At 35.8% G+C, this 19,567-nt stretch overlaps 2 protein-coding genes across 11 annotated transcripts in view; one reads left to right on the forward strand and one right to left on the reverse strand.

The window, feature by feature from the left end:
- SLITRK6 (SLIT and NTRK like family member 6) overlaps positions 1–11,133 on the reverse strand; it is a 389,468-nt gene extending 378,335 nt beyond the window's left edge. Inside the window, exon 1 of the mRNA XM_084982479.1 lies at positions 10,951–11,133. The gene's annotated coding sequence lies outside the window, so the exon portion shown is untranslated. The remainder of the gene's footprint in view (positions 1–10,950) is intronic.
- Positions 11,134–11,242: 109 nt separating this feature from the next.
- Positions 11,243–19,567, forward strand: part of LOC146398660 (uncharacterized) — a 519,413-nt gene continuing 511,088 nt past the window's right edge. For all 10 annotated transcript variants that reach the window (XR_014820081.1, XR_014820076.1, XR_014820074.1 and 7 more), the window contains exon 1: positions 11,243–11,425. The gene's annotated coding sequence lies outside the window, so the exon portion shown is untranslated. The remainder of the gene's footprint in view (positions 11,426–19,567) is intronic.

Genomic DNA, 19,567 nt, shown 5'->3' on the forward strand with positions numbered 1-19,567 from the left:
GAACTAGGGGCAGTAAAAACCAGAATGAATAATGCAGAAGAACGAATCAGTGATATGGAAGATAGAATAATGGAAATCACTCAATCTGGTCAACAGACAGAAAACCGAATCAAAAAACTGGAAAGCAATATAAGAGACCTATGGGATAATATAAAACGGGCCAATCTACGCATAATAGGAATTCCAGAAGGAGTAGAAAAAGATAAGGGAATGGAAAATATATTTGAAGAAATTATTGCTGGAAACTTCCCAAATCTCAAGGATACTGGATTCAAGATACAAGAAGCACAGAGGGCCCCAAACAAACTGAACCCAAACAGACCCACACCAAGACACATCATAATAAAAATGGCAAAAGTTAGTGATAAAGAGAGGATCCTAAAGGCAGCAAGAGAAAAACAGAATGTTACCTACAAGGGAACCCCCATAAGAATATCAGCTGATTTCTCTACAGAAACACTACAGGCCAGGAGGGAATGGCAAGAGATATTTAAAGTGCTCAAAGGAAAAAATATGCAACCTAGAATACTCTATCCAGCAAGAATATCATTTAAAATAGAAGGGGAAATAAAAATATTTCCCAACAAACAAAAACTTAAAGAATACAGCAACACAAAACCCAGGTTAAAGGAAATATTGAAAGGGCTTCTCTAAACCAAAAAGAAAGGAAGGAAAGGGAAGAAAAAAGAAAAGAAAAAAAAAAAAAGAAGAAGAAGAAGAGGAAGAACTAGGACTGAGGAAACTGCAATCAGAGAGAAGTCACTCAAACAAGCCAGCATACAGATTTAATCATGAACATGCTTCAAACAAAATAAAATTAAAAAGAAAAAAATAAAAAAGAGTCATCAAAACCATAAAATGTGGGCAAGGGATGTCAGGAGGTAAATAACCCTTTTTGTTTCTATGTATGTCTCTCTTCTTAATTTTAATATAGTAATGAAGTGTTTGAACTTACAGGACCATCAGGCTAAAACACACATTTATGGGAAGGGGTTAGCATACTTAAAAAACAGGGCAACCACAAGCCAAAACCAAATAGTGCATTTGCAAAAAATGAAAAAAAAAAACCACTCAAGCAGATAATAACAGGAGACCATCCAACCAAAAAAAAAAAAAAAAAAATGGAGAACCATAGAATCAACTGGAACCCGAAGTTCAAATGGCAATAAATAATCATCTATCAATTATCACCTTAAATGTCAATGGACTGAATGCCCCAATCAAAAGACACAGAGTGGCTGAGTGGATAAAAAGGCAAAAACCTTCAATATGCTGCCTACAAGAAACTCACCTTAGGACAAAAGATACATATAGATTGAAAGTGAAAGGGTGGGGAAAAATATTTCACGCCAATAGACATGACAGAAAAGCAGGAGTCGCAACGCTCATATCAGACAAAATAGACTTTAAAACAAAAGGCATAAAGAAAGACAAAGAAGGACACTATTTAATGATTAAGGGATCCATCCAAGGAGAGGATGTTACTATTGTCAACATATATGCCCCAAATACAGGAGCACCCAGATACACACAACAAATATTAACAGACATAAAGGGAGATATTGATGAGAATACAATCATAGTAGGAGACCTAAATACCCCCCTCACATCAATGGACAGATCCTCTAGACAGAAAACCAATAAAGCAACAGAGATCCTAAAGGAAACAATAGAAAAGTTAGACTTAATTGATATCTTCAGGACACTACATCCAAAAAAAGCAGAATACACATTCTTCTCAAATGCTCATGGAACATTCTCAAGAATCGACCACATATTGGGACACAAAGCGAATCTCAATAAATTTAGGAGCGTAGAAATTATCTCAAGTATCTTCTCTGACCACAATGCCATGAAATTAGAAATCAACCATGGGAAAAGCAAAGAGAAAAAACCTACTCCATGGAGACTAAACAACATGCTACTAAAAAACCAATGGGTCAATGAGGAAATCAAGAAGGAAATTAAAAACTACCTTGAAACAAATGATAATGAAGACACAACCTCTCAAAATCTATGGGATGCTGCGAAAGCAGTGCTCAGAGGGAAATTTATAGCAATACAGGCCTTTCTCAAAAAAGAACAAAGATCCCAAATTGACAACTTAACCCTCCACCTAAACGAATTAGAAAAAGAAGAACAAAAAAGTCCTAAAGTCAGCAGAAGGAAGGAAATTATAAAGATCAAAGAAGAAATCAATAAAATAGAGACTCAAAAAACAATAGAGAAAATTAATAAAACCAAGAGCTGGTTCTTTGAAAAGGTGAACAAAATTGACAAACCCCTAGCCAGACTCACTAAAAAGAGGAGAGAAAGAACCCAAATAACCAAAATTATAAATGAAAAAGGAGAAATCACAACGGATACAGCAGAAATACAAAAAACCATAAGAGAACACTATGAACAACTGTATGGCAACAACTTTGACAATCTGGAAGAAATGGACAATTTTCTAGAATCTTACAGCTTGCCAAAACTGAATCAAGCAGAAACAGACCAACTGAACAGACCAATCACTAGAAATGAAATTGAAGAGGTCAGAAAATCACTCCCTACAAATAAAAGTCCAGGACCAGATGGCTTCACAGGTGAATTTTATCAAACATATAAAGAGGAATTGGTGCCCATCCTCCTTAAACTCTTTCAAAAGGTTGAAGAAGGAATACTCCCAAAGACATTCTATGAGGCCACCATCACCCTCATTCCAAAACCAGACAGAGATACCACCAAAAAAGAAAACTATCGCCCAATATCATTGATGAATATAGATGCAAAAATTCTCAACAAAATCTTAGCCAACCGAATCCAACAACATATCAAAAAAATTATACACCATGACCAGGATGGGTTCATCCCAGGTTCACAAGGATGGTTTAACATACGCAAATCCATCAGCATCATACACCACATTAACAAAAAAAAGGTCAAAAATCATATGATCATCTCAATAGACGCAGAAAAAGCATTTGACAAAGTTCAACATCCATTCATGATCAAGACCCTCGCCAAAGTGGGTATAGAGGGAACATTCCTGAATATAATCAAAGCCATTTATGATAAACCCACAGCAAATACAATCCTCAATGGGGAAAAACTGAAAGCCTTCTCACTCAAATCTGGAACAAGACAGGGATGCCCACTCTCACCACTGCTCTTCAACATAGTTTTGGAAGTCTTAGCCACAGCAATTAGACAAACAAAAGAAATAAAAGGCATCCATATAGGAAGAGAAGAGATCAAACTGTCACTGTATGCAGATGATATGATACTATACCTAGAAAACCCTAAGGACTCAACCCCAAAACTCCTTGAACTGATTAATAAATTCAGCAAAGTGGCAGGATATAAGATTAACATTCAGAAGTCAGTTGCATTTCTGTATACCAGCAATGAAACATTAGAAAAGGAATACAAAAAAATGATACCTTTTAAAATTGTACCTCACAAAATCAAATACCTCAGAATACACCTGACCAAAGAGGTAAAGGATCTATATGCCGAGAACTATAAAACTTTAATCAAAGAAATCAAAGAAGATGTAAAGAAATGGAAAGATATTCCATGCTCCTGGATTGGGAAAATCAATATTGTAAAAATGGCCATCCTACCCAAAGCAATCTACAGATTCAATGCAATCCCTATCAAATTACCCATGACATTGTTCACAGAACTAGAACAAACAATCCAAACATTTATATGGAACCACAAAAGACCCAGAATCGCCAAAGCAATCCTGAGACACAAAAACCAAGCAGGAGGCATAACTCTCCCAGACTTCAAGAAATACTACAAAGCCACAGTCATCAAAACAGTGTGGTACTGGTACCAAAACAGACAGACAGACCAATGGAACAGAATAGAGAACCCGGAAATAAACCCTGACACCTATGGTCACTTAATCTTTGACAAGGGAGGCAGGAACATCAAATGGGAAAAGGAAAGTCTATTCAGCAAGCATTGCTGGGAAACCTGGACAGCTGCATGCAAAGCAATGAAACTAGAACACACCCTCACACCATGCAGAAAAATCAACTCAAAATGGCTGAAAGACTTAAATATACGACAGGACACCATCAAACTCCTAGAAGAAAACATAGGCAAAACACTCTCTGACATCAACATCATGAATATTTTCTCAGGTCAGTCTCCCAAATCAATAGAAATTAGAGCAAAAATAAACCCATGGGACCTCATCAAACTGAAAAGCTTTTGCACAGCAAAGGAAACCAAAAAGAAAACAAAAAGACAACTTACAGAATGGGAGAAAATAGTTTCAAATGATGCAACGGACAAGGGCTTAATCTCTAGAATATACAAGCAACCTATACAACTCAACAGCAAAAAAGCCAATCAACCAATGGAAAAATGAGCAAAAGACCCGAATAGACATTTCTCCAAGGAAGATATACAGATGGCCAACAAACACATGAAAAAATGCTCAACATCCCTCATTATGAGAGAAATGCAAATCAAAACTACCATGAGATACCACCTCACACCAGTCAGAATGGCCATCATTAATAAATCCACAAATAACAAGTGCTGGAGGGGCTGTGGAGAAAAGGGAACCCTCCTGCACTGTTGGTGGGAATGTAAACTGGTACAGCCACTATGGAGAACAGTTTGGAGATACCTTAGAAATCTATACATAGAACTTCCATATGACCCTGCAATCCCACTCTTGGGCATCTATCCGGACAAAGCTCTACTTAAAAGAGACACATGCACCCGCATGTTCATTGCAGCCCTATTCACAATAGCCAGGACATGGAAACAATCCAAATGTCCATCGACAGATGATTGGATTCGGAAGAGGTGGTATATATACACAATGGAATACTACTCAGCCATAAAAAAGGATGACATCATGCCATTTGCAGCAACATGGATGGAACTAGAGAATCTCATCCTGAGTGAAATGAGCCAGAAAGACAAAGACAAATACCATATGATATCACTTATAACTGGAATCTAATATCCAGCACAAATGAACATCTCCTCAGAAAAGAAAATCATGGACTTGGAGAAGAGACTTGTGGTTGCCTGATGGGAGGGGGAGGGAGTGGGAGGGATCGGGAGCTTGGGCTTATCAGACACAACCTAGAATAGATTTATAAGGAGATCCTGCTGAATAGCATTAAGAACTATGTCTAGATACTCATGTTGCAACAGAAGAAAGGGTGGGGGAAAAAACTGTAACTGCAATGTATACATCTAAGGATGACCTGACCCCCTTGCTGTACAGTGGGAAAATAAAAAAAAAAAAAAAAAAAAACTAGGAAAAAAAAAAAAGATCACACGCCATGACCAGGTGGGATTCATCCCAGGTTCACAAGGATGGTTTGACATATGCAAATCAATCAACATCATACAGCACATTAATAAAAGTCAAAAGCACATGATCATCTCAATAGATGCAGAAAAAGCATTTGACCAAGTCCAACATCCATTCATGATCAAATCTCTTACCAAAGTGGGTATAGAGGGAACATACCTTAACATAATTAAAGCCATTTATGACAAACCCATAGAAAATATAATACTCAATGGAGAAAAGCTGAAAGCCTTCCCACTCAAATCTGGAACAAGACCAGGATGCCCATGATCACCCACTGTTATTCAACAGAGTACTGGAAGTCCTAGCCACAGCAGTCAGAGAAACAAAAGAAATAAAAGGCATCCAAACAGGAACAGAAGAGGTAAAACTGTCACTGTATGCAGATAACATGATACTATAGATAGAAAACCCTAAAGACTCAAACCAAAAACTACCTGAACTGATCAAAAAATTCAGCAAAGTAGAAGGATATAAGATTAACATTCAGAAATCACTCACATTTTATATACTAACAACGAAATATTATACAAGGAATACAAATATACAATACTTTTAAAATTGCACCGCTAAAAAATCAGAGACCTGGGAATACACCTGAACAAGGAGGTAAAGGACTTATATGCCGAGAGCTATAAAACATTAATCAAGGAAATTAAAGAATATGTAAAGAAATGGAAAGATATTCCATGCTCCAGGGTTGGAAAAATTGATATTGTAAAAATGGCCATACTACTCAAAACAATCTACAGGTTCAATGCAATCCCTATAAAATTACACATGACATTTTCCACAGAACTAGAACAAACAATCCAAACATTTATATGGAACCACAAAAGACCCAGAATTGCCAAAAGAATTCTGAAGAACACAAACCAAGCAGGAGGCATAACTCTCCCAGACTTTAGCCAATGTTCCAAAGCCACAGTCATCAAGACAGTGTGGTACTGGTACCAAACAGACATATAGACCAGTGGAACAGAATAGAGAACCCAGAAATAAACCCAGACACCTATGGTCAATTAATCTTTGACAAACGAGGCAAGAACATAAAAATGGGGAAAAAGTCTTTCCAGCAAGTACTGCTGGGAAACCTGGACAGCTACATGCCAATCAATGAAACTGGAACATACCCTCACACCATGCACAAAAATGAACTCAAAATGGCTTAAAGACTTAAATATAAGACAAGACACCATCAAACTCCTGGAAGAGAACATAGGCAAAACATTCTCTGACATCGACCTTCCAAATGTTTTCTCAGGTCAGTCTCCCAAAACAGCAGAAATGAGAGCAAAAATAAACCAATGGGACCTAATCAAACTGACAAGCTTTTGCACAGCAAAGGAAACCAAAAAGAAAACAAAAAGACAACTTACTTAATTGGAGTTCCAGTCGTGGCTCAGTGGTTAACGAATCCGACTAGGAACCATGAGGTTGCGGGTTTGATCCCTGCCTCGATCAGTGGGTTAAGGACCCAGCATTGCTGTGAGCTGTGGTGTAGGTCACAGATGCAGCTCAGATCTGGTGTTGCTGTGGCTTTGGCATAGGCTGTCAGCTATAGCTCCGATTGGACCCCTAGCCTGGGAACCTCCATACACCATGGGTGCAGCCCTAGAAAAGACAAAAAAAAAAAAAAATACAGAATGGGAGAATACTTTCAAACAATGCAATGGACAAGGGCTTAATCTCTAGAATATACAAGCAACATATACAACTCAGCAGCAAAAAAGCCAACAACAGCATTGAAAAATGGGCAAAAGACCTGAATAGACATTTCTCCAAGGAAGATAAACTGATGATCAACAAGCACATGAAAAAAATGCTCAATATCATTTATTCTTACAAAAATGTTAATCAAAACTACCATGGGATACCACCTCACACCAGTCAGAATGTCCATCATTAATAAGTCCACAAAAAACAAATGCTGGAGAGGGTGTGGAGAAATGGGAACCCTCCTACTATGTTGGTGGGAATGAAAGCTGGTACAACCACTATGGAAAACAGTATGGAGGTACCTTAGAAAACTAAACATAGAACTACTGTATGACCTAGCAATCCCATTCTTGGGCATATATCTGGATAAAATTTTCCTTAAAAAAGACACATGCACCTGCATGTTCACTGCAGCACTATTCACAATAGCCAAGACATGTAAACAACCCAAATATCCATCGACAGACGACTGGAGTAGGAAGTTGTGGTATATACACACATGGAATAGTACTCAGCCATAAAAAGAAGGAAATAATGCCATTTGCAGCAACATGGATGGAACTAGAGACTCTCATCCTGAGTGAAAGTAGTCAGAAAGAGAAAGACAGATACCATATGATATCACTTATATTGGAATCTAATATACAGCACAAATGAATCTTTCCATAGAAAAGAAAATCACGGACTTAGCGAATAGACCTGTGGTTGCCAAGGGGGAGAGAGGGGGGAGGGAGTGGGGAGGATTTGGAGCATGGGATTGATAGATGCCAACTATTGCCTTTGGAATGGATTAGCAATGAGATCCTGCTGTGTACCACTGAGAACTATGTCTAGTCACTTATGATGGAGCATGATAATGTGAGGAAACAGAATGTGTACATGTATGTGTGACTGGGTCACCATGCTGTACAATAGAAAAAAAATTGTATTGGGGAAGTAACAATTAAAAAAAGAGCTAATTAAAGTAAAAATAAATAAAACCAATGGGATTTAATTAAATTTAAAAGTTTTTGCACAGCATAGGCAAGAAGAAACAAAATGAAAAGACAACCTGCAGAATGTGAGAATATACAAATGAAGTGACCAACTAGGGTTTAATTTTCAAAATATACAAACATCTAACACAGTTTTATACAAAAAAGGAAACAACCTAATTAAAAATGGTCAAAAGTTCTAAACAGACATAACTCCAAAAAAGTCAAACAGATGGCTAAAAAGCACATGAAAAGATGCTCAACATCATTAATTATTAAAGAAATGCAAATCAAAACAACAATGAGTTATCATCTGAAAGCAGTCAGAATAGCCATCATCAAAAGTTTAAGGAGTTTCCACCATGGTGCAGTGGAACCTGACTGCAGTGGCCCAGGTTGCTGCAGAGGTATGGGTTTGATTTCTGGCCAAGCACACTGGGTTAAAGGATCCAGCATTGTTGCAGCTACAGCATAGTTTGCACCTGTGGATCTGATTCAGTTCCTGGGCTGGGAAATTCTGTATGTTGTGAGTGTAGTCATTAAAAAAGAAGATGTGGTATATATACATAATGGAACACTACTCAACCACAAAAAAATAACAAAATAATGCCACTTGCAGCAACATGGATGGAACTAGAGACCGTCATACTAAGTGAAATAAGTCAGAAAGATAAAAACAAATATCGTATGATAGCACATATCTGAAATCTAATATATGGCACAAACGAACCTTCCCACAGAAAAGGAACTCATGGACTTGGAGAACAGACTTATGGTTGCCTGGGGGCTGGGGAGTGGAATGGACTGAGAGTTTGGGGTAAATAGATGCAAACTATTGCATTTGGAGTGGATAAGCAATGAGATCCTGCAGTATAGCACAGGGAACTATATCCAGTCACTTGTGATGGAACATGATGGAGGATAATGTGAGAAAAATGGAGGATACTGTGATCTTATGTATATATATGACTGGGTCACTAAGCTGTACAGTAGAAGTTGATAGAACACTGTAAGCCAACTATAATGGAAAAAATAAAAATCATAAAATAAAAAAAAATGGATACAAACAATAAATGCTAGAGAGGGTGTGGAGAAAAAGGAATCCTCCTGCACTGCTGGTGGGAATGCAAACTGGTGCAACCATTATGGTGAACAGCATGGAGGACCCTTTAAAAATTAAATAATGAACTATGATGTGATCCAGCAATCCCACCCCAGGCATATATCCAGAGAAATCAATAATTCAAAAAAGAGGCATGCACCCCAATATTCATTGCAGCACTATTTACAGTAGTCAAGACATGGAATTGACCCCTAGCCTGGGAACTCCATATGCCATGAGTGCAGCCCTAAAAAGACCAAAAAAAAAAAAAAAAGACAAATAAATATGAATATGATGTTTGTCCATATTTACTATTCAATTTATCAAATAGAATTTAGAACTCATTATTTTATGTAACTTCAAAGGTATTTCAATTTCTACTTAAAAGTCAGATTTTTGGATTTGTTCTCTTTTTTAGTTCAATTATCTTCATTTCTTAAGGCTCTTAAAATTGTTATTGAAATTAGAAAAATGGCGCTATATGTTGCATGGTACTAATTAGTGCTTTTTTCAAACTATGTGTATAGAATACATTGACTAAAACCATTTCCTTCCACAGTAGCTAATTGGAAAATGGTTTTGAAGGAATCCACTTATTCTCTACTTACCATTTACCTAAAAACACAAGACATTTCTGTGTAGATCAAAGGAATGATTGTACCTGTCTCACTTGTCTGTGAGTTAGAAATCTTTATAGGCAGCTGGCATGAACACACTCAATTTTTACACATTTTATTTAAGGCTAATTTGTAAATTATGTAATTTATCATTGTAGAATCTCTAACAAGCAGTTGACAATAAATATTGTATTATGATATAAAGCTATCCAATACTTTACTTTTATCATTATCATAACCTACTTTATTAATACCACATCCAAATATCCATGTCTTGTATAATATTAGAATGTAATTTTCATTATATTCTAGCACTTAAATTATTCAAAAAGTCATTTCAAATATAAATTTCTACTGTAATTGAAATATATTTTGTGGTAAATCTCAAGCATCCAATATTCTGAAATAAATATTCATAGAACATATTTATGATCATACAGTTTAAAGTTATACTATTAATTCTCAAAATTATGAATTAAGAGAGGATACAGTTGCTTATTACATATACTTTTCTGACTCTGGTACCACTCAGATAATCTCAGCATCCTAGAAATAGACTTTATTTACTAAATATAAGTAAATAATTAAATTATTGTATACTATTTAATCAATATTATTTAAGTAAATGGTTATTTTTATACATAACAAAATTAAATATAGTGAAAAACACTGTACATGCACCCAAATACATATTATTTATTTCTAACATATTATGTAATGATGATTCATACCATTGGATAAAAGCAGTGGGTTTCTTAGAGGGACAAAATTATGAAAACGGCTTTTTTTATCATTTCAATTTTTTTTTTTTTTTTTTTTTTTTTTTTTTTGCTTTTTAGGGCCACATCTGTGGCCTATAGAGGTTCTCAGGCTAGGGGTCCAACCAGAGCTGTAGTTGCCTCCCTACACCACAGGCACAGCAAAGAGGGATCCAAGCGAGGTCTTCAACCTACACCACAGCTCACTTCAACTCTGGATCCTTCACCCACTGAGCTAGGCCATGGATCGAATCCGCCTCCTCATGGATACAAGTCAGGTTCCTTACCGCCAAGTCACAACAGGAACCCCTCAAATTTTTAAACCTCTAGGAAAAGTAAACGTTCCCCCGTACATTGTGATAACCCACCTGTTCTGGTGATGTCACCACAAAGCCCACTGGGGACCTTAGGAAAATAAGAGAGAAACTAGGAGATAAGGTCTTACCTCATCTTTTGGGCTTAGTCTACTTTCATTTGCCGATAGTGGGCTATGTGCAGAGGCTTTGTATCTAACACATGAGGTTCATGTTCCCAGCGAAGAGTTTCCAGGGACGCTGCAGTTTGGCGCACTGTCCTGTGGAAAAGCGCTGCGCCCCACAACTCAGGACGGTGATGGTGGGCGGTGTGCAGAAAGCTGCACCGTGCGCCTCAGCGTGAGGATGCGTGAGCAGCCCAGACTCGCGAGAAGGTCCGCGCGGATAGGAACTCTTAAAAAGCGGCCGCACCACTGGCCAATTGGAAAAAGCTGTGCTCCAGAGCGGGAGCGTAGGAACTCTGACCTCTCTCTCGTTTTTCCATGGAAGAATAAATCTTCTTTTTGCTTCTGAACTGAACTCCATTACCTTCTATTGGCTCAAATAACATGGGAGAGAAAGCTGCTGGTTTTGGGACCAACGCAGGAGGACTCGTAACAGTGAGAGGTACGGAATTTTATAAACGCTTGAAAGAAAGCAATCTTGCAGAAATGGAAGACAATTTTTATAATGCCCTCTTGCTAAATTCAGTAATTTTCCCACAAATGTTTCTGAGTGAAATTGGTTTATAAGTATTCTATGACAGTTCTGGTTGCTCTTATGCTTTATGCAATTGGAAAGACACCAAATGAAAATGATTCTATATAATGATTTCAGCTGTGCTGGTCACTCTGTCTTTTCCACAAAATAAGCCCTCTGGTAAGTGTTTCACCTTAACTCTTAGGAAGAAATTGTTTCATTATTTTACAGCATAACCATTCTAGGTTATGGAGTAGAACAGCTGAATCCTTAATAGCAAATGCCAGCTTGCACATTTTTTCTTTTACTTAACACCAACCAATGTTTTATGTTACCTTGATGTTTATACACGCACTGCAACATCAGTGGTCAAGGCTGTTGCCGAGACCAGCTCAGCAGGATGGGGCTGAAGAACAGGTGCTGTGGAACTTAAGGAAAAAACCAACCCAAAACAAAACGCTGACACAAAGCAAAACACAGAGATAGTAAAGGTGGGAACCTGGGGGACTCAAGGTCTCTAGGACCAAGAGCCCCACCTCAAGAAACCACACTGCTTTTATTTTACTCTTTTGATGAGATCACATGAGGAGGGGCAATGGGTGGATAATCAAGCAAGAAGATTGGAAAAACATGTCTCGCAACAGTGGCTGATCAAGCAAGAAGATTGGAAAAACCTGTTTCGAGACAGGCTGTTATAGCCAATTCCACAAATAGTGGTATAGAGAACATATATTAATATATAGAGAATATAATATAAATGAGTATGTTTAAATTTTTTTTTTTTTTTTTTTGGCTTTTTAGGACTACACCCTTGGCATATGGAAGTTCCTGGGCTAGGGGTCGAATCCGAGCTGCAGCTGCCAGCCATGCCGCAGCCATAGCAACTTGGTATCAGAGCCACTTCTCTGACCTACACCACAGCTCATGGCAACACTGGATCCCCAGCCCACTGTGTCAGGACAAGGATCGAATTCTCATCTTTATGGATACTAGTCAGATTTGTTTCTTCTGTGTCACAAAGGGAACTCCCTAATCTTGTCATTTTTAATCAGAAGTCAGCAGTATATTTTAAGCATAGTGAGGGAGACAGCTATTTTTTAGGGAGTGTTATAAGGAGAAATTTATTTTACCTTAGACATGAATGCAAATGCATGTCTTAAAGGCAGGAATAGAAATCCAACATGCAATAAATATTTTCAAATTAAAGGCAACAGGAAGGTTTAAAAATACTGCAGCACTTACTGAGGTGAGCATGCTTTTTATTGCTCCATTGAATGTTCATCTTATTAATAGTTTTATCATGGAATTCTTCTGTTCTTATTTAGTTTGCACTAGAATTGATTTCTCATTCATGCAGTCAGAGTATGCAATATTCATTCACACCTTGTTATGAATCTGTCAAATTAACACCTATTAAGTGGAGCAGAGATTTCCAGATGGGGAGCTTTGGTAGTTCAATAACAGAGCATATGAGAAATTGAAATGGAGAAGTTTATTACTCACAAGTCCTAGAGGAAGTGGCCTCAAGTTGCCACACAGGGAGGTGAAGGCAGGGTGTTGACAAGCTGGAGAGACAAGACAAGGGGCACATGCCTTTATTAGAGTTGGTCAGTGGAGTGCTTTGGAATTCCTGGTTAAGGCCAGAATGGAAGACTTAAAAGATAAGGTTTTAGTAAGCCCCTTGGATTTAATGGCACATTAGAGGAAGGAGTTTAGAGGCAGGGGAAATTGGTGGTCATAAGGGCTGCTGGAGAAGTCCTCTCAGGGATTTACAGTTCCTTGTGACTCTGCAGGCTGGGCTGCCATCTACACATGCGCTTGCATAAGAGAGCTAATGTTAGTTTAAGGTCCCCCCGGGTAGTTTGGACAAGCAAAAATGACAGCAATGCTGGTGATGTAGCTAAGCTAAACTCTCCACGTAAAGCAGCTGGAAGAAAAGGTGACTGCTGCTTTTACCTAAGACAGGCCCAGGGAGTGTCAGCCTCTGTTTGAATCCATGAAATGAGTACTGTTTCCCACTTTTACTCATTTCTTAATTGGAAATATCTCAATTCTATAATTTTATAGAAGTTAATCCCAGTTTTGACTGATAGTTTACTGAAATTGCATTATAATAGATGAAGTATTCATGCATCTACAAACAGATATTTGGTTACATAATTCAAAAGACAATAATTAAAGTAAAACAATCTTTCAGATAAATTTAAAACTGCTTTAAAGAGCAATTTCCTAAAAGATAATATAATGTAGTTTAACCAGGTTTGAAGATTATTTCTGATACCATAATTCCTGCATTTCCTTAGATTTTTTTCTGAATGTCATAATATGTATTCATTGCTATTTGTGATTATTCTTCCCTAGATCTTTTTTTTTTTTTCCCTTTAAATTAGGTCAGTGGATAGAAGGAAGAAGTAAGACTTCCATCCCCATCACAAAAATGCAATTATAATGGGGTCAGATGGAAAGTTTGTCAGAGATGTCCCAGTTTTGTGACTAAATAAATTGGTTCTTTATACAATAGCACAGTTTTCCTTAGAGGATTCATCAACAAAGAAGGATAGCTCTCCTTTTTGAGTTTTTCTGTTTAATATTTGTAAGGTCATTTTTTCTGTCAACCAACAAGAGATACAGTAGTAATTGTTTTGTCACTCAAAAAAAATGAAATATTTAAAATTATTTGGCAACACAGAGCCATAGGGCTATCATAGCAAATTAAAGCTATTTCTGTTCTAGTACAAGTATACCCAATCATTCAATGACAAACCTGCTTTATATCCAAATGGGAATACTCTATTTAAAAAACTTGTTACTTTGTATGTGTTTATTTTCATTAAGGTGACTAAAATATGTTTTCTATTATGAATTTTGTATTTCAAAGATAATGAAAACATATTTAGACAAATTAATATATAAATAGTATTCTTAATAAAAATGCAAACACTAAATGACTTATCTAACTAATGTTACATAAAAATGCAATTCATTTAAATATTTACAGTTTTAAAAATCAGTTCCTAGTAAAATAATTAATGCATTATCCATATGGATGAATTTATTAAATTCAATCTAATTTAATATCAATATTGAAACTCATTCTGTGGATTGATTGAAAAATGAACTCTGTTATATCCTGATGAAAGTTTGCTTATCTGAATGTATAAGGAGCCCATCAGAGAAAGTTCATTCTCTGAGAAGAATATCTTTGATAATATTTTGCCTGATATTTTGTCATAGTAAATTTGCAGACAAATGAGATAAACAAATGACTATATTTTCAAATAGTTGAATTATAATATGGTTTGTTCTACAGAATTTTTGCAGCAATAGCTGATAGACACAGTTAACAGCACATGTTTAAACCATAGAATCTCTACTTTAATACCTGCATGTATTAGAATTCCAAAAAAATTTCCTCAAAATGGATTATTGCTCCCTAACAAAATAGAAAACTACTGCCTTTCATTATTCCATCCTTAAATTCACGCATACATTATGACAATGTTAACTGTTTATTACATTTTTGCATATTTTATTTATATTGGCATATTTTATTTTGATCTACATTTCTCTAAACTGCTTTAGAAGCTATATATAACCAGTTCAAAATCAGCCAATCAAAATGTTGCATAGATATTTTAGTAGCCTGTCCATTTAAATAAGCAACTCACTAAACTCACACACACACAAAATCAGAGAGTTTATCAGTACAGAGGTAAATTTTGCCTAATTGCCTTTCTAAATCAGCGTATAGGGAACATGAGAAAACTAAAGTATGAAAAAAATAATTTTTCAGTGATCAAAATGTGTATCATCATTAACAAAAATGAGCACCTAAAACCAAACACAGCCTTTTTTCAACTACTTTGCATTAAACTATGTGACTAAATATATTCTATATTGGTAATAGGAATAGAAACTTGAAGAATAAAATATATTTAGAAACTTTTCTATCCCTTCTTCTTAAGTCTGAAAAATTTAATGTAACTGCAGCATTATAACACTTTAACATCTATTATACACTTAGATTGAATAGGATATAAATAAAAGTAATATCTCCCAAATAACCAATTATTATAATATAGTCAATCATCTACTGAAGAAAAATCCAAAAGTAACTTAGCAATGTCCTCTAGCAACTAGTAAGAAAAACATACATTATTTCCCCTAGGATATGTTTGTACCTGAAAATCGAAAATCTTTTTTTTTTCTTTTATTTAAATGTATTATTTTTAGAAAAAAAGAAAAATTTTCTGCTTTCTCATGAATTGCTTAATAAAGTCAAGATTATGATTGATTTTAATAATGAAACCCCAAACACTGCTAGCATCCATAAGTTAGTTAAATAGATATCAAGGGATCTGGTATTCTTTGAATCAGCATAAATGCTAAGTTCATTTGCATTTTTTGACAACGCATACATGGCTCTTCTTATGACCCAAGTACATTTTTAACTACTTGCAAATATTAGCTTATTTAATTCATCTGATCTTCCCAGAAACCCTATGAGTAACAAGGGTAGAAATAATGCAATGAATTTCAAAAGGTAAACAATTTAAATGAACACCAGAAACAACTGTAATTTCTTAGTTTTACTTGGATCAACATCAACAAACTCTTTTAGTAAATTCCTTAGAAGTAAATACTTTGGGTTTTATAAGCCATAATGTCTCTGTGGCAGCTAAAACAGCCTACCATTGCAGAGCTAATACAGTCATAGACATTATGGGAAAAAAAGAGCATGGCTTCAACAAGCCTTTTTTTTTTTTTTTTTGGCCATCCCGTGGCATATGAAGTTCTCAGGCCAAGGTTCAGATCTGAGCTGCTGTTGTGACCTATGCTGCATGTGCAGCAATTCCAGATCCTTAAACCACTGTGCTGAGCTGGGAATTGAACCTGCATCCTAGCACTCCAGAAATGCCACTAGTGCTCTGTGACACAGCAGGAACTCCAAAACTTATTTTTTAAAATGAGGCAATGGATTGTATTGATCCATTGGGTAATAGTTTGTCACCCCCCCCCCCAACTTAGTTACCAAGTATTGGATACAGTTTGGTTCATATGATTATAAGGGAAACCAATGACATTTGGCACTCAGTACTACAAATCTTGATGCTTTTAGGCATGCTCCCTTTTGGGGAACTATAAAAGCAGTCCATGCTCATTAAAGAAAAAAAAATGGGAATATGATGAAAGAGAAAGCACTATAATATTTGGTACCATAGGTGAATATAATATTTGAGTCATTTCATTTGTGTAATGTGTGAATCCAAAACACTCTATTTGCAGTACACACACACACACACACACACACACACACACACAAACCAAAGAAGACCCATTTTGAAAATAAGTGGTAGTTATATAAACATTAAATCATTTCCACAGTTGTACCTCTGCTTATACACACGTATTTTGTCAGGATGTTTTTTAGACTAAGTCATTGACAAAGTAAAAAGATCGCAATGGATCTTTTTCTAATCTTGAATTTTAAAAATATGGTAACTCAATAACAGCAGGGCAGTAACACTGCTTTTACATATGAAAGAGATCACATTTAGTCTCCCAATTGAGGAGTAATTGATGACTTCTGGTATATTTGGCTAGTGGAGAGGAATTGAACAGCATGGCCCTGGTAGAGAGAATTAAATACATCAGTATACTTATTATTCCAAGCAAATGGAACAATTTACAGATTGGGAGCAGTGCAGTGTTGTCATTCTGGGCAAGAACAACATCTATCATTTCATACAGAAATAGAACACTCTGTTCAGCATGTTCCAGCCTTGGCTTTCAATTCCCAAGATAAATCTTAACCCAGAAGAGTCTGTGATAGGATACAGCAAAAAGCATAAAAGAGAGTTGACAATGTAGTGATTAGTTAATTAACCTGGGAACTCTGAGATTACTTCATATGAGAGAAGGTAAAAACAAACCAAAAACTGAATATGCAGAAGTTTCCTATATCTTACTGATTCTCATTCTGAATATAATAAATAACTGTAGCAATTTGCATATAGAAAAAAATAAATTTATAAATTACCTAAATATGGCATTTTAGTTGTGAATACTTTGGTCAGATTTTAAAAATAGTCATCTAATTAAATTTAATTGTGAAAAATGAAAAAAGTAGATTATTTATTTGACTCAATAACTCATATATGACCAAGTGATAAATTCCACTAGGCAGACTTACATAAAACTTTGTTAACCTAGTAACAAAGACACTTTCAGATTGCTTTATAATTAATAGTTTGCATGTCTTACATCCCTTGGAAGAACGTGAGCTACTTGAAGATACAAATTATATCTGTTTGTATTTGTATACTTAATACCGCAGTTGGCATGCATCCAGTATTTAATAAGTAACTGTTAAATTACTTCAATTGGATATAACATTTTGTTGTTGTTTTGAGGATGGTACAGTAGAATATATGGAGAGAACCCTTTTCTTCCCTTTTCTAAGACAGTTTTAAAAGTTTACCAATCTTGGGATTTTTCAGTGTTAGTGGCCTTGGGAACCAATGTGGCATTTTCTGAAAACAAAATTAAATGATAAAAATTCATAAATCTTAGATATTCAGATATATAAATTATGACATTTTAGGACCAAGAGAAAATTCCCACTTTCCATATGATAAATAAAATTAAATTAAAATATTTTTATTTAGTCTTTTACTCAGGCAAAGTTGTGTTTTATTTTAAAACATTAACTTTTTCTGGACAAAAAAAATTTCTAGGAGTCAGAGACCCAATATTGTAGGTTTGGGTAAGTGGTTCACTAAAATAAATGCATGAACCACAAACTAAGGCAGACCACTTGTTATAATAGTACATTAGAGATCATTTGTACTGAGTTTAATGTACTTTCTAATAAATAAAGGAACTCATGTTTCTTGCAACATCATAAGCCTCAGCATTGCCTGTGTTAATTTCAAGTATATTCTGGATAAGTGAGAAAAGTAACTTTTAATATACTGGACAGGTCCTTGGCTAGTAGAGTTGGTAGTGCCATCATTCAAGAGGTACATGCAAAGATGCTCAATATCAGTAATCATCAAGGAAATGCAAATGAAAGCCACAATGAAATATGTCCTCACATGATACCCATTAGAATGACTATTATCAAAAAGATATGTGTTGGCAAAAAATATAAAGAAAAGGGAAAACCTGTGTCCTGTTGATGGGAATGTAAATTGGTGCAATTACTATGAAAAAATATGGAGGTTCATCAAAAAGTTATTCATGGAAGGAATTCCTGCCATTTGCAGAACATGGATAAACCTTGAGGGCATAAGTTAGATAGAAGAAGACAAACAATATATGACCCTCTTATGGGTAACCTAAAAATAGCCCAAAACTCATAGATGCAGAGCAGATGACTGGTTGCTAGAGTCTGGAATATGGAGAAATGAGGAAATTTTGGTCAGAAAAATACAGATTTCCAGTTGCAATATAAATAAGTTTTAGGGTCTATTGTATAGAATGGTGACTATAGTTAACAGTACTCTATTATATACTTGATAGTTGCTGAGAATAGGTCTAGGATGTTCTTACCACACACACATACACACACACAGGGTAATTATGTGAAGTGATGGATATGTTAACAAACATTGGTGTGGTAACTATTTCACAGTGTATACTTGTATCAAATTACCTTAAAATTATACAACATTGTATGCAAATTATTTCAGTAAAACTGGGGGAAATCACAGAAGAATGAGATACAAAGGAAATGAATAATGTCATGATATAATTTCAGTTTTTTGTTTGTTTTAAGTTTCATGGTTATTTAGTAGCCTTATTTGGCTCATAATCAAGGGAGGCAAAAGTATATAAATAAAATGCATAAAACTCATTACGTGTACTAGAAAAGGCATTGACATAAATCAAAATGATGTTTTTGAGGAGTTCCCAGTGTGGCTCAGTGGAAATGAATCTGACTAGTATCCTTGAGGACACAGGTTCAGTCCCTGGCCTCAGTGGGTTAAGGATCTAGCATTGCCATGAGCTGTGGTGTAGGTCACAGATGTGGCTCAGATCTGGCATCGCTATGGTGGTTGGTGTAGG

The sequence above is a fragment of the Sus scrofa genome, chromosome 11 (assembly GCF_054392235.1).
Source record: "Sus scrofa isolate SSC_HxYL_T2T_F1_AM1 chromosome 11, Sscrofa_HxYL_maternal_Yorkshire_Landrace_v2.0, whole genome shotgun sequence".
NCBI classification, from domain to species: Eukaryota; Metazoa; Chordata; class Mammalia; order Artiodactyla; family Suidae; genus Sus; species Sus scrofa.